General features: G+C 40.0%; 1 protein-coding gene across 1 annotated transcript in view; it reads right to left on the bottom strand.

Moving 5' to 3' along the window:
• CEP68 (centrosomal protein 68) overlaps positions 1 to 16,380 on the bottom strand; it is an 864,321-nt gene that overhangs the window by 791,375 nt on the left and 56,566 nt on the right. The gene's annotated exons all lie outside the window — the stretch shown is intronic.

Below are 16,380 nucleotides of genomic sequence, written 5' to 3'. Positions count from 1 at the left end.
TCGTTAGTCAGAGGCCTTCTGTTTTAGCCTGTACTTCAGAGAAGGAGATACCAAACAGGAGATGTCCCAGGATGGAACCCTTTGGTACTCCACTTGTCACTGCTTTGAGGTCAGATTTGGAGTAGGCAACTTTTACAGTGTGGGTTCTATCAGTGAGCCAGTTGGCAACCCATCTTGTGACATAGGGACTTATACCTAGTTTAGTGAGCTTAGCTATAATTCCAGAATGGGGGATGGTGTCGATAGCCTTGTCGAGGTCAAGAAAGGCTGTGTGAACCACCTTACCCTCATCTACGGCTTTGGGGACTGCCTCAAAGAAGTCGATCAGGCAACTGGAGGAGGTACTATACATAGTATTGGGTAGACAGATATGGATCAGAAAGTACAGCTGTGTACCTACCATAAACGTAGATGTTGAGTGTATTCACTGTTGCAGTCATTACACTAGGGTTATCCTGCTGGCAGGCGACCCCGCAGTCGGCCCGAGTTCCAAAGTCTAGGTCCGGCGTCGGTTGCTGTCACTTCTTCCCTGACGTCAGTGCGCCAGGGGTATAAAAGATGCAACCGATGCCATTTTCTTCAGTTTTCCTTGCCCCAGATGTCAGGTGCCCACAAAAAGGAAAGGCTGGAAAAAATTATGTAAAAAAACATGCATGTACCAAAATAACATTTCCTTCATCTACAAGCAAATACATCACATAGGTTGTAGAGAGTTGAGAAGTACAAAAAGGACCCAGCAATGAGAAAGGGGGATAGTGGGTGGGTAACCTGGACTGCAACAGTGAATACACTCGAACATCTACATTTATGGTAGGTACACAACTGTACTATGTTCATCGTGTTTCACTGTTGCAGTCATTACACTTGGTTTGAATCCCAAAGCTGAGGTTAGGTGGCTGGGTCTAAATAGAATTAGGAGAGGCTACCAGGCCCTGCAGAACTGAGTGGCAAAGCCTGCTCTGGATTTAGAGTAGAGAGGTAAGTGGTAGTGCTTAGTGAAAGTGTGCACTGAACTCCAGGTTGCAGCTTCTAAAATGTCTTTGGTTGGTACACCTCTGAGAAAGGCTGCTGAAGTGGCTGCTGCTCAGGTAGAATGTGGCCTTACGCCCTTAGGCACTAACTTGCCATGTTGTGCATAGCAGAAGCGAATGCAGTGTCCTATCCATTTTGAAATAGTCTGTTTTGTGATGGGCTTTCCTTGTGATCCTGCAGCATAAGCTACAAACAGTTGCTCAGTTTTTCTGAAAGCTTTTGTTTTGTCCAAGTAGAATTGTAGCTGTCTGTGTATATCCAAAGTATGCAGAAGTCTCTCCCCTTTATTCTGGGGATTTGGATAGAAAGTTGGCAAATGAATGGTTTGGTTAAGAGCCACAATGAAAACCACCTTTGGCATAAATGCTGGGTTCGTCCTTAGAGAGACCCTGTCCTGATGAAAAATGATGAAGGGTTCCACTGCCATTAATGCCTGTAACTCTGAGACTCTTCTTGCTGAAGTTATTGCTAGGAGCAGAGCAGTTTTCCATGATAAGAATTTTATATCAGCTGTGTTGGCTGGCTCAAAAGGACACAGTGTGAGCTTTTCTAATACAAAGTTGAGGTCCCAAGTAGGTATTGGTGCTCTCCTTGGAGGTCTTGTGTTTCTTGTCCCTCTGAGGTACTGCCTTAGCAGTGTATGTGAAAAAATAGGAGGTTCCGTATTGTAATGAGCTGAAATGGCAGAGGCATGGATTTTAATAGATGAAAAGAATAGGCCTTTGTCCAGCATCTCAGTTAGGTATTGTAAAATCTGAGGTATATTTGGAACAAGCGGTTCGAGTCCTTGTGCCTGGTTCCAAGCACAGAATCTCTTCCATTTTTCTGCATAAAATTTCCTGGTGCTGGGCCTCCTGTCTTCTAGAATGACATCCATAACAGCTTTAGAGAGAGGTGTGGTCTGAGTGGCTAAATTATCTGCCATGCAGCCAGATTTAAGGTTCTGAGTTGACTGTGTAGAATCTGATTGTTTCGTTGAGTCAGAAGATGAGGAAGATGAGGAATTTGAGGTAAAGGCCAGGCTGGTCCTCGAGACAAGCTCTTTAGGATTGGGTACCAGTGCTGGCGTGGCCAGTCTGGGGCAATCAGGATCATTTTTGGCATCTCGTCTGACTTTTAGGAGTATCTTGGGAAGAAGAGGCAGTGGAGGAAAGGCATAAACTGTCACGGTTTTCCAGCTGAATGAAAGAGCATCCACTTCCCATGCTTGTGAGTGATAAGTTCTTGTGCAGAATTTCTGTAGTTGGCAGTTGTGAGGGGAGGCAAAAAGATCTATGTCCGGGCGTCCCCATTTCCTTGTTATGCTGAAGACCTGTGGATGTACTTGATAGGTCAGTGCTGTGCTCCACAGAGTCATGGCTTGCCTGCAGAGGGAGTAGGAATGTGTGCTCCCTTGCTTGTTTATGTACCACATAACTGTGGTGTTGTCCGTCTTTAGTAATAGTTGTCCTGGATGTAGTAGATCCTTGAAGGCTGTCGGGGCATTCTGTACAGCTAGTATCTCTTTTTGATTGATGTGAAGATAGATGCATTTGTTCCTTGGGCCACGTGCCCTGAATACATTTTCCTGCCATATGTGACCCCCAGGCATAATCCGATGCATCCGTTGTTATTGTCTGCCTGGCAGTGGGTAAGGTGAAGGGCTGTCCCTTGTTGTGATGACAGGCCCTGGACCACCATCGAAACTCCTTTTGTAGATGGGGAATTACAGTCACTATTGTTTCCAGGCTGTGGCAATTCTGATTCCAAACACTTTTTAGATACCATTGTAGTTTCCTCATATGCAGTCTTGCATATGGAATGAGTAGAATGTAGGAAGACATGAAGCCCAGGGCCTACAGAATTTTTCTTGCAGGGAGCTGGGTCTTTGTTACCATCATTTGTTTGTCTGGCGTGAGATAAGCCATCTGGGCAGTTGTATTTAAGCTTGCACCCAGGAATATTATCTCTTGAGAGGGCACTAGTTTTGATTTCTTTTCGTTTACTGTGTACCCTAGGCAAATTAATAATCTTTTTACAAACGCCAGATGCTTTAGTAGAATGTCCTTGCTCTCTGCTTGAATAAGGCAGTCGTCCAAGTAGGGATATATCTGAATTCCTCTGTCTGCAAAATGCAATTACTGGTGACAGGTATTTTGTGAAGACCCTTGGCGCAGTAGATAAGCCAAAGGGCAGTGCAAAGAATTGGTAATGCATTGAGCCAGCTATGAATCTGATGCATCTTCTGCAAGATTGTCTGATTGGGACATGCAGGTATGCCTCTTTGGAGGTCCAAAGTAACTAGTCAAGCCTTCTTGCCCAGCATGTGCAAAAGTTGCTGCAGTGTTAATATTTTGAATTTTGGAACATCCAGGAAAGTATTTAGGATTGACAAGTCCAGTATTGGTCTCCAGGCTTTGTCCTTTCTGGGAACCAGGAAGAGTCTTGAGTAAAATCCTTGTCCCTGTTCTTGCTGTGGTACTCTTTGAATGGCTTCCATGTCCATGAGAGCAGCAATTTCCTTTTGTGCCTCTGCCCATTGGTTTTGTGGCAGGTCCGGCATACTTTTTGATTTTGGAAGAGTGTGAAAATGGAACCTGTAACCCTGAGAAACTATATTCAGTACCCATTTATCCTGGGTGATTATGTGCCAATTTTGTGCGAAAAGTGCTTGGCTTTTGTAGAGGAAAGTCATTGGGATGGTTTCCTAGAAGGTTGTGATTTGTCTTCTCCTCCTTTGGGGGCAGAAGCATCCCATTGTTTGGGTCTGTAGGAGCCTTGTGGCTGAGATCTGGCTCTTGGGCGTCTGCATCTGCCTCTTTGTGGCCTGTCTGACACCTGAAAGGACCAATTTTTAGAAGGCCAGTTTCTACTAAACCTAGGTAGTTGAACCTGTAAGAAATCTTTTACTGTCTGCATAGATTTTGCTTTATCCTCCATTTTCTTTAACAGCTCTTCTGCCTTAACACCAAACAAAATATCATGTTGTAATGGAGTATCCAATAATTTTACTTTAACATGTTCAGGTAAACTTTGTTCTTTCAACCAAGCATGCCTTCAAATGACTGAGCCTGTAACTGCGGCTCTGCAAGAAGCCTCTAATGAATCAAAACCACACTGCAGAGTATGCTTTCCCACTTGTTCAACTGCATGCAATAATTCCTGCATTTCCTTATTGTCAGGATTCCCTGAATTTGTAAGCATTTTCTGTTTTAACAAAAACATGAGGTACTGTTGATATTTAAGCATGTGAAACTGGCAGTTTAAAGCCCTTACAGCTAAAGTAGCAGAAGTGTAAACATTTTCCCCCATCTATCCAGAGCTCTAGAATACCTATCAGAGGGGAACAGGGTTTTTAGCAGTGGAAGCCTTAACCCCTTTGGGACCCTGAGAAATTGTCTCAGGGTCAGCAGCAGGGTTTTTATAAAGAAATTTATGAGAGTCAGGGACCCTGTAATACCAGTCTGGCTTGACTGATGCAGGGGGTAAAGAATCAGGAGACAGACTAGATTCAGGGAAAACATCATCAACTATATCAAGCACAGGGGGGATAGCCAGGGGCCTGTGTTGAGGCAGTAAAAGAAAATCTCTGAGCCTTTTCTTGGATTTTAAATAATCCAGGCTCTCCCAGTGGAAGTGTTCCCTCATGGTGTGCAGAGTTTCCCCAAAAGAGTAATCCTCAGGTGGAGAGGCTGAAGGTATAGATTCTTCAGCATCAGAGTCCTCATAGGGAGGAAGAGAACAGCCCTGATCTGAAGAGGAATCAGAGGAAATAGAAACCTGGTCAGAGGAATCGTAGTCAGTGTCTTGCCTAGGCCTTTTATCAGGAGGGGGATGGGAACCCCCTGATCAAAGTAATTAAGTCTTCGGCCATTTTAAGCATCTGTTTCTTTGGCATGGTTGACTGTCCAGGAGAATGCTGTACTTGTTTCTTTGTCTTTAATGGCGTCTTTGACTGTACTTTGGCTGCTGCAGAGGATTTAATAGTAAGCTGTGAAGGTCTGAAAACACCCTCAGAAGCAGATGCCTGCTCAGCGGCTCCGGACCCATCTGAGGGAATATTTTCCGTAGGCCCAATATCTTGAGTATCCAGAGGCCTAGTTGTCCCCACGTGGGAGTCTAATACAGCCTGTGGCTCTGAGGTAGTGGGTGTTAGGGGCTGCGAAAGCGCCTCACTGAGAACCGGCGACTGGCCTAGAAGAGGCTTAGTCATCGGTTTTGGATCTCGGATGCCTGTCCTTTTCCTTGTCTTTGCATTTTTTTATGAATTCTGGTCATCGGCTGTTCCGACGGCATTATATAGTTAAACCTTCGGCCAAAGTAATGAAATGCAAAATCAAACAGACGTTTAATAATGCGTTTGTTGAATCTAGTACAAAACCGACAACTAGTAAGGTCATGGTCAGGGCCTAGGCAAGGAATACAGTAAGAGTGAAAGTCCTTATGAGGTATTTGCTTCCCACAAGATATACAATTGTTAACTTTTACTGACATCGGTCTGGAGCAAGAAAAAGCTTCCCCAACAGGGTACTTAGCTTTATTGAAGACTTTGGTTCTGAAACTCTATTTCAAAAATCTCAGGAGTCGGCCGACCGGCACTTGCGAACTGCTTCTGCTTCGGGCACCCCGCGGCAAGAAAGACTGAAGAAAATGGTGTCGGTTGCATCTTTTATACCCCTGGCGCACTGACGTCAGGGAAGAAGCGACAGCAACCAACGCCGGATCTAGACTTTGGAACTCGGGTCAACTGCGGGTCGCACGTCAGCAGGATAATCCTAGTGTAATGGCTGCAACAATGAAACACGATGAACATCAGCCAACTAGTATAATTTATTGCAAACCTAGGGAAAAACATTACATAGCATGAGGGCAAAAAAAATGCTACTTCTCACTAATTCCGCACACACTACAGGTGGAATAAAATAAAGTCTAACAGAGTTAGAATTAAATGCGGTATGATCTACTCTATGCAGTACAGGAAAATTCCACACCTTATCTTGTAGTAAGGGAGTATGCAGCTGGTAAAGACATTGTTGGCACTATGTAAAAGGGTACTATCAAGGAATCAACCCTTCTTGACTTAAGCATTTTTTTTTTTAATCAAAGGAAGCCCAGCCACCAAATAATTAATGCCTACAGGAGTCCTGTCACAGGCAAAGTACTCGGAGTCCTGAATTACAGGTCTGACAAAAAATAAAAAAAAAAAAAAAAAAGAGGACATCATGTAAGCCAATGCAAACACTTGCCCGAGAGTTTGTCTCTGCAGCAAACAAAAAAAGGTAGATGAACTGGAAAAGCATGCAAATTATGTAACTGACATCCATAGCTCTTATGACAGAAATATGCACCCCAAAAGATGTCAACTGACTTGGGTAATGGCTGCACATTCCTCTCATCTGGTCCAAACCTCCACTACTCAGATTATCACTGTAATTAAAGTGCTAGTTGTTTAAGTGGACATGCTAGGACAACAATGACAAGGCTCAAAGATGTTTGAAGGGTTAAAGGGGGTCAAGTAGGGTCAAAGGTACAAGACTGCAAAACAAAGATCTAGGACAGTTGTATGCTGTGGACAGGACTGCTGTAACCAGTACTACTACTGTAAAGCATTGTAACCGTGGTGCTCTGATGAGCACACAGGCACCTGGGTGCAAAAGGGCAGGCAGTGTTAAGAGGGAGTCATCCACAGCCATTTGAGAAGCAACCAAAATGACTGGTCAAGCACTGTACTTGCAAGCAGACACTAAAGGAAAAAGTAGACCAAAAGGCAACAGGTTTCCAATCTTAGCAACAAAATAACTAGTTTCAGCCCCTGTATGTATCCAAAGAACAAAATCTCAATATAATAAATTAATTCTACAGTTACTCTTCTTATAAAAGTCTTTGTCAGAGACACATTGAGCTCACTCTCTCAAGTTACCTGCATCTCCCAAATTGAAATAAAAAAATAAGTGGGTTATACTCATATAGCAAAACTGGAACGTACACTATACATTACAGTCCAAGTACAATACATAAAGATCTATCTGTTTGCAAATACATCTAGAACTCAGACTTAAATTTACTGCTGTAGAAGCATGGGATGTGCATCAACACTAAATGTAAAACATCTATAATGTTGCAACACAACTGTTTGTGCTTTGTTGCAGCAACAGTGCACTGATGTCATGGATACTGTATCACAAGATTCTGTAAATAACTGCTGAAACAGTGCAGACCAGTACTGTACTCTGTTCACATCAGCAGCTCAGTCCAAACACCAGGAGTGTAAACACATCAATGTTGTGATATCACTAATGCTACATTTAACTGCATCATGGGTTACAGTATGTTGCTAAAGATATTTACTTATTGTGGATAACCACAAAGCAAGTGCAGATTAGTAATGGTACTTGTGGAGAAACAACAGGGCAAAAAAAAGTGTGTGTGTACACACACACACACACACACACACACACACACACACACACAAGGCAAAATAGGAACAAAAAAAAAATGAACAGCTGTCAGGTCAAAACAATGCACAGGCACAGAGGTACTATAGGGCAAAAAAGCATTTAGAATGCAGAGTGCTGTGTCTGCACAGCAGTGATAGCAGACACGCACAACTTAGGTGTGACATAACTGCAGAATGAGGAAATTATTAAATTTTTGATGGGGGAACAACAGCTACATACCCAGAGTGGTGACAAATGACAGAATCAAATTATCTTCCATAAAGGTATGGCCAAAGTACAAAATATACACGGCGGGGACTCTTCTGATTTGTTTACGAAACTCAAAGCACGACTCTAGGGTTTCAACTGCATCACAAAAATATGCAGTACTAATAGATCTGTGAGCCATCTCCAACAAGATCTATGAGCCAGGAATATTTAAAAAGTATTGTGGACCAAGTTTTGTACCATATTTTAATCACCATGTTCAACGGTTCAGCGGTATCCATTCAACTGCACATATGGCAGCATAAAGTGCCATTCAATGAATGGTCATATGAATACATCATGTTGTCTAATACTGCCTCATTTTAAGTGAAAGTTAAGCAAGAGAGCCAACTATTACAATTATTCATAAGAAAATGTAATAATACTGGTAAACAGGAGAGCTTTAATAGCATGTTACACAGCAGCTTTAGCAGCATTTGGTGTACTGGTGTACAAGTAATTTGCCCCTTCCCCACACGAAGTATGAGCACAGTCAGAAGTATACAAAAAGTGATGCCTTTCAGCTTTTCCTGGTTAGGGGTCGCCACAGTGGAATGCCGGTCCGTTTATGATTGGCAGTAGATTTTTACAATGCCGAGGTGCCAGCCCAATGCCCAACCTTCAACAAAGGTACACCCATTCATGCATGCAGCTACCTGCATGGAAGCGTGTTTTAATTGCATCCAGTACTGCTGAATGTAGTACTCACAAATTAGCTTCTGAAAGCACTAGCTACTGTGACTGTGACTCAATGCATTTTGCAATACTTAGCAGAAAAGTATTTTAGATATTTGATTCTGTAGTTCTTTAGTACATTTTGGGACTTTGTCTTTGGGTTGGTTCCAAGTTGCACATTGGACATTCTTTATACAGTTTCTGCAGAGTTCTTTAAACTGCAGCTGCAGTTAGGATGTAATTTTACTAGAAAGACTTACTGCAGAAACCTAGTGCCCACTCTAAGAGTTTCTTCATGGTTGTCAAAACATGGAGTTAGCTTGATCCTCCATTTTACTTGCACCTGAATGTGCTGTCTATATACAGACTGCAATAGGGGCTTGTCACTTTGTGGAATGCCAATGCTTGTGATTCATCCATCTTCTACTCTCTTATTTAGTGGACTCAGGTGTCACAGATTCTACTAAATGACATGAATCTTGAATAGCATAACCAGTGCAGACTTATCAAGTTACTTCGCCTGTATTTTTTATTCAAATGTAATGTTGCAAAGGTATGCAATCCAGTGGTGCATTAGTCATCTCATTCATGCGTACACAACTCTTTTTGTGATGTTACACATCCTACTTTTGTGCATGTAAACTAAATGTTAAGCATACATTTACATGGAAAAATAAGTTTTTTTAGACATTTAAACTATGCATTCTTTCAGTTAATTTTCTTGTTTTCCTGCCAAGCTTGTTGCTCTGCTGCACAGTCTCACACATATAGACTGTTTTCTGGTTGTCCAGGATGTTAAAATGACCATGACAGATCAGCTATGCAAGCATAGAATGCTACTGTACTGCTTTCCTATGACTACACCAATACATGTGTAAAGCACACCTTTTATGCAATTTCTCACAGGGCATCGCAAGTACTGCAACACCGAAGTTCACTTATGTTGCTTAACAGCCAATCAGCCCAAGAGTAATTTGTGCTGCTTTTCTTTTGGCCAGCCATTCATGTAACTTCTGCTTCCTTCATTCCCATTACTTCTTCATATCACCTTCAAGTTACTCACACCGCCACTTGTATTCCCAAATGCCTTCAGTCCTTTTGTTCTTGTACACGTTTTTGAAAGGCTACATGCCTGAATTCTCTGAATGCCCCTAGGGTGCTTGAAAGCTTCTGTCATTCTTTCCTCTGAATCTTTGTTAGGCTACACACCTCAAGCTCTTTTAACCGCTCTTTTTACATGGCTTCTAATGCAGATTTTACTATTTTCTTGCTTAATATCTGCATAGTACTGGTATTCAGAAATGCAGCAAGATCTGGGGAAGCAGTTTGTCCCACTCCAGGTGCAAACTGTTAAGAGATTTTGGCAGAGGAACCCCTACGAATGCAGGTACAGAAAGGCACTTCAGCACATCATGTGCCTAAAGATGTAGGCATCAATTTATCTAATTAATGTAACAGTAAGACTTAAAGTTTTGCTCATCTTGCTGACTTATCCAGAAACAGAAGGCTTTATTTTTTTCTGCGTGTGTGATCGTCCTTTTCTATAGATTACCAATGAATATCAACCATGGTTCTGTTCACGCCAGTCTGGTCAGAGTCTTACCTGGACACGCACACACACACACACGCGCGCGCACACACGCGCACGCACACACGCGCACGCACACACACACACACACACACACACACACACACACACACACACACACACACACACACACACACACACACACACACACACACACACACACACACACACCTATCCAACTATAAAGTAGGAAATAAATAAAAAAAATAAATAACAAATCCATGGAATACTCTTAGTTCCACTTCAGGTCACCCCACACAAATACATGCACGAGACTATGCCCCCTGCACCCCAATTAATGTTGAACTCACTCCACTTTGGAGGAACAGACAAGATTTGAGATTTCCTTTTCAACCATGCAGTTTCAATCTGAAGCATCTTTCAGTGGTCTGTTGTTTTGAGTAGTTTTCAAAAAAGTCCTGTAAAACAATACAGTAATATTTACATTATTTTTGACTATTGTAGGGTCAATTAGCCAGATTAACAACAAGCTTTTAGTCTCTTTTTTATTTTTTTTTTAAATAGAAAAGTACTACTTGAGACAGTCGATACTTCTGCAGAAAGCTAAGCATGCTCACTAAACACTGATGAACTGGCATTTGGCAACCCTTTTAAATGTTGCAGCATTTAAAAGGGCTGCCAAATGCAAGTGAAACAACTCCCATGTAACATCAGTGACTGTGTCTGATCTGAAATATTCTAGGATGATTCCAGCCATCTGTGAGATACCTTGTTTTGCCAAGTAAAACCTTCTGGCCATTACTAAAAGATGCCCACTTTGTTTTTTGTGTGTGTGCGTGTGTGTGTATAAAATATGCACACACACACACACACACACACACACACACACACACACACATTTAAACCATCCTCTACTGCTTCTCAGTACAAATTAGTGTCTAAAGTAGCTCCATATCCAACAGCATCATTTCTACCCCTCAGTTTGCTTTTTTTCACTTTTCAAAATAGTAAATATATTTACGTTTATCGGGGTAGTACACTGACAACAGACCATTTGCAGGAACAGCCTGGGTGAAAAAATTAAAAATAAATAAAAAAGACGGCACTAATTCACAAACATGGACCAATCACAGAAGGTACAGACCATAGACAACAGAAACAACGAGCAAATGTTAACAGAGTAGGAAAAACAAATGTGGATTAATTAAGACTAAACCGCCAGTATCAGTCATAAAGAAACAGCATGGGTCACGTTCTAAATTAAGTGTAAGTAACAAACCTGTAGAGTTATATATGATAATGAAGATGCATCCAATTGCCAAATTATTCATTTTTGAAGTAAAATGTCTTGGTGAAACCACAATGTAAATAAGATGCAGCTCCTCTAAAAAGGCATGTTATTATTTCCCATTTTATCATTACTTACCATGACATTTAAGTATTTACTTAATATTTGGTTACCAGGAAAGTCCAACTAGGACAAAGCTCATTTTCAGCAGAGGCTCGGAAAGAAACATTCCAGATGCATGTCTTTGGAATGATGAAACCAAAGCACCCAGAGGAAACCTACACTAATGAAGGGAGGACATGCAGACTCTGCACAGAAGGCAACCTGAGTAAACAGCAAAACTTAAATAAAAAGAATCAAATAGCACAGAATTATCTTTTTTTTTTTTCAAAATGACCTGCAACTTTATTATGAGTAAAATGGAAAGAAATTAATTGTAAAACAAAGATGCTTACTAACATAACTGATACACCTTTAACCACTACAAATCAAAATGCTGACCTTTACAAAATCATAGCAGAGGAGCACTTACTTTTTTTAAAACAGAAGCTTTTCAGATAACACATCTCGGAAGATTTGGTCTAAGTTTCCACCTCATAGACACAAGGTATAGAGTTTGACCTGATCTAGGATTATTGGCTAGAATTAAAATGGCCCTTTAAGGCAATTAACCCAGTATTCACATATGAATTTATACTAAAGAACTCACATAATTAGATGAACTAAACATATTCAAAAGACTGAATAGCAATATTTAGTCATGTAGGATTCCTTAACTTCACGATAAGCAAGTCTACATATCAGTGGGCAAAAATTACAGCATTATGCATACATCAGAGCAGCTGAGATATATATAGGCACAATTTTGCTTAGCTTTCCCTTTTTATAACCTTCCTTCCCTAATTACAGTAATACGTTCTTTTGTAAGGCCTTTGTAAACCTTCTGCCCATGCAACATATGTTGGTTGCTCTCTTCCTCAGTGGCACTCAATATTCAGACTCATTCAGTGTCTGTGTCTTTCAGCTTTTCCCGGTTAGGGGTCGCCACAGCGGAACTCCGGTCTGCTAATGAATGGCAGTAGAGTTTTACGTGCTGGCTTGCCGGGCCTAACGCACAACCTTCAACGAAGGAACGCCCATCAGTGTAAACACCCAAATAAACCAGGAAGCTACCTTTCAGAATAAACTCTAAGCTGCATCTGTGTTGTCTGAAGCATTGTGGAACTCCTTTAGAATACAGAGGCAGATTCTTTCAACTCTCAAAAAAAAATGCCATAAGGAAAAATTTCCAGTTGGTTCTTAAAATCGTCCTGAAGCCAATAATTTCTGGTAATACATATTCAAATCCTACTCCCTACAGTGTTTGATCTACTGCAGCAGAAAACATATAATAACGCACATCAGCCCACTGACCTTGACACAAGAGTCTCAGAACTTGCCAAAAGAACACAAACAACTTAAACAAGAAATGGATAAAAATTCAAAGAATGAACAATGCAAAATAATTCAGATATTCTGGCAATACCAGAAACCGGGATGAATAAGGAAAAAAAGTTACACCTCAGATTATTACTGCCTCTTTCACAATAGTGACTTCTTGGTAGGGTTGTATACTGCTATTACTTAGCTGTCCTTGCAAAAAAAAAAAACATAAAACATATCCACAAATGATAATGTCCCAAACAGTAAGTGGTCCAGTTATTTATGAGTGAGCACACAAATAAATCTTTGTTGATGTCAGCAATATATATATATATATATATATATATATATATATATATATATATATCTATATATATAAAAAATAATAAAATATATATATATATATATATATATATATATATATATATATATATATATATATATATATATATAGATATATATATATATATATATATATATATATATATATATATATAAAAAAAAGTACCAACTCCTTATTCCCTGAAACTCTTCTCCTTCGTGTGCAATATACATACACACGTATATATTATACTGCAGTTTTATCAGTTTTGATCAGTTGGCCCAAACAGACAAGTTAAGGCTATTAAAAATCTGATCAGATGTGTACTCTGCAGTTTTTTCTTGGCTGTGCTATTGGCTGCTTGAATAAAATATTTTGGACCTCAGTCACTACTATCAAAAGGTGACCCAAACTCTTAAGTTAATACTGGTCCTTTTTTTTTTTTTTTTTTTTTTTAAATACGACTGACACATTTCCAATTTTGTTTTATTTATTAATTTTGTAGCCTGAATAAAGGCTATAGTGGTAAACTATACACCAACACATAAATTGGTCAGCAATACCCAAATTTAAGAGGAAACAATATGAATTATTTAAATGCATGGATTACAAATGGATTCAGTTTTGCCACATAAGGATATGTTGGGAGAGACTAAACAAAAGGTAACAGAAACTGAGAAACTGGAAGCTCTTGATTATGGATATGAATAGTAAGATACAAACTGAAAAAAATGTTACTCCTTTAGTTTCATATACTAGTCAGGCATACCAAACAGAGGTAAAGATGTGGACAATAATTAAGAGAGAGAATTGAAGGAATTTATTTTGGAGGGGATGATGTCTAGAGTTAAGTGGGATAAACTGATCCTCTCCAAACAGCAACATGGTTTAGGATTACCTTATTAGAATACACAGATCAGACTCATTTGCATAATACAAGCAGAAGGTTCTAAATCAAAGTGGAAAGGATTTATGATCAAATGGGTGAAATTCAAGAAATAAGGTGAAAGTAGGATTTTGGATGCAGACACCCCCCCCCCCCAACAACCATACAGAATATTATACTAAAGTAACAGAAAGTATTCTAAGAACTAAGCCAATACAGGAATGGAGAAATGAGATTTTGCCAATAAAGACGGCTGTACGCAAGGGTATGGAAGACAGGCAAAAGTGAGCTAGAATTTACTTGGGAAAATTATCAAGAGAGCCAAAGGTAATTGGAATTAAATAACTAGAATGGGAAAGATAATAGAGTAGGATAAAGCCAAGCAGAAGCTTGGCCTCCAGGTAAGTGAGACTGCATTCCCAATTTATATAATGGTGTAGGCAAACAGAAAAGGATACGGGGGTGCTTAGTAAAATACCAGCTCTGGTGGAGTTTTTAGTACAGTCTACAATAGAAGCTGCTGTTAAAAAAGCAGATATGTAATGTATACTGCATGAACATAAAGTTAATTGCAGCGGTTTTTTTTTTTGTTCTATTACTGTGTGAGAATGTCTTTAGTGATTATTTAATAAAGGTGTTTAAAAAATCATATGCAAGGCTCAATGAAGATCTCATTCTCTTAAGATAAAACAAGTCATTCTAATTTATATATATATATATATATATATATATATATATAAAAAACACACATCTAGTCAATTAACCTCCTCCTGACATTTCATCCAGGTGAGAGCATATTAACAAGGTGTCCTTGGTGGATTCATTTTGAGGCTGCTAGTTTAAAAACAATTCTAAATGTCTTCTGAATACGGCACTCTACAGATCACAAGACTGCAGTTATTAATTATCTCAGTGCCACAGGGATTGTTAGTTATGAGCAAATGTGCAGTGGAGCAAGTCTTATTTAGTGTTTAGCACAATTGTGCTAGCAGCAAAAGGCAACAAGAAATCATAAGGTATCATAAAAGTGAACCAATTTTTTATCTGAAAAACAAAATGTCAAAAAAAATAATAAAGGAACATTTAAAAGTAATTTTACCATTCCATTAAGAAAGGTTGTTTTTTGAACCAGAATTCTCCTTTTTTAAAGGATGGGACACAAGTGGCAGTTAAATTAGTTCAGCATTATTACATCAGGAGATTAGCAGTGTCCTGTACAGACACAAATGCCCAGGAAGCAAATTTTATCTATAAACCATGCTTTAGAACTGAAACCTGTAACAGTGTGGCTAAAACAAACCCATTGCATGGAAGCAAGCTTACAGCAGCTAGTTTGCACATTAAACAGCACTACTATCAAATCTTAACACAATCTAACCCAGTGTAGTGCCAAACCCCAGAAACCACCCAAGGAGGAGACCTCTGTATAACCTAGTCCACAACCTACAGTAACCTAACAAAGTACAGATCCGGACAACATGGATATGCTATTTCCAAATGTCTCTGTAGCCAGCTTGGTAGGTATAGGCATCCTGAGACAATGCAGCAATTGTCTAATGTTCACATTCACAGACACCCATTTAATCCTTTAAAAAACACTATGCAAGACGTGCACATACACAATTTAACTGAAAACACACACACGTGCACACACACACACACACACACACACACACACACACACACACACACACACACACACACACACACACACACACACACACACACACACACACACACACACACAGCGGCACTAAAAAGCAATCTTCCCAAACCTCAAAGACCTCCTAACCCTATAAATGACAGCACCTATCCTCAGCAATATCTAAAGCACTGACCAAAAGCAAACACCACACATACACCTACACATAGTGGAGCTCCAAAAGCAAAGCCCATAAGGCAAGCCAACACATTACCCAGTACACTTGTTGTATGGGACTTCACTGTACGACACACACAGGACTCATTCACCATACTGAACAAGAAGGTAATGATTAGCAGCTTACCTGGAGCCAGGACTCAAGTTAGCACTCACTCAAGTCATTATGCCACAGTCCATGTGGGTGCTAATGACCTGAAATGTACTTCCCTGGACTACATGAAGAGAGACATTGTTGCTCTCTCTGAATGTGTTTCTCAGGTATGTTCCTTGAATTGAGAAGCATTCTTCCTTCACCAAGGATGATGCCACAGTACAAACAAAAGATGATCAACTTCAATAATTGGCTTAGTTTCTGGTATCTTTCCAGGGGGGGGTTCAGTATTTGTCAGTATGAAGGACATGGTTAAAAAACCAAGTTGCTTTGGAAAGGATGGTCTACACCAGTCTACTGTAGGCTTCCAAATATTGGCTACTTTATTCATCCCCTTAGAGCTTTTTTTAGGCAATGCCAAAATGATAAACCTACAGACACAGCAAATAAACCCCCCAAAAACCTAACAGTGTTATTGCTCAACACTAGCAGCCTAAAGAAGAAACTCTACATCCTATAAAGGTCTCCACTCTAGAGGATATAGACATTT

Source organism: Protopterus annectens, chromosome 1.part2, assembly GCF_019279795.1.
Source record: "Protopterus annectens isolate FY-2018-M chromosome 1.part2, PAN1.0, whole genome shotgun sequence".
NCBI lineage: Eukaryota > Metazoa > Chordata > Ceratodontiformes > Protopteridae > Protopterus > Protopterus annectens.
The sequence above is the reverse complement of the archived record's forward strand: the minus strand, read 5'-3'. Positions and strand labels throughout refer to the sequence as shown.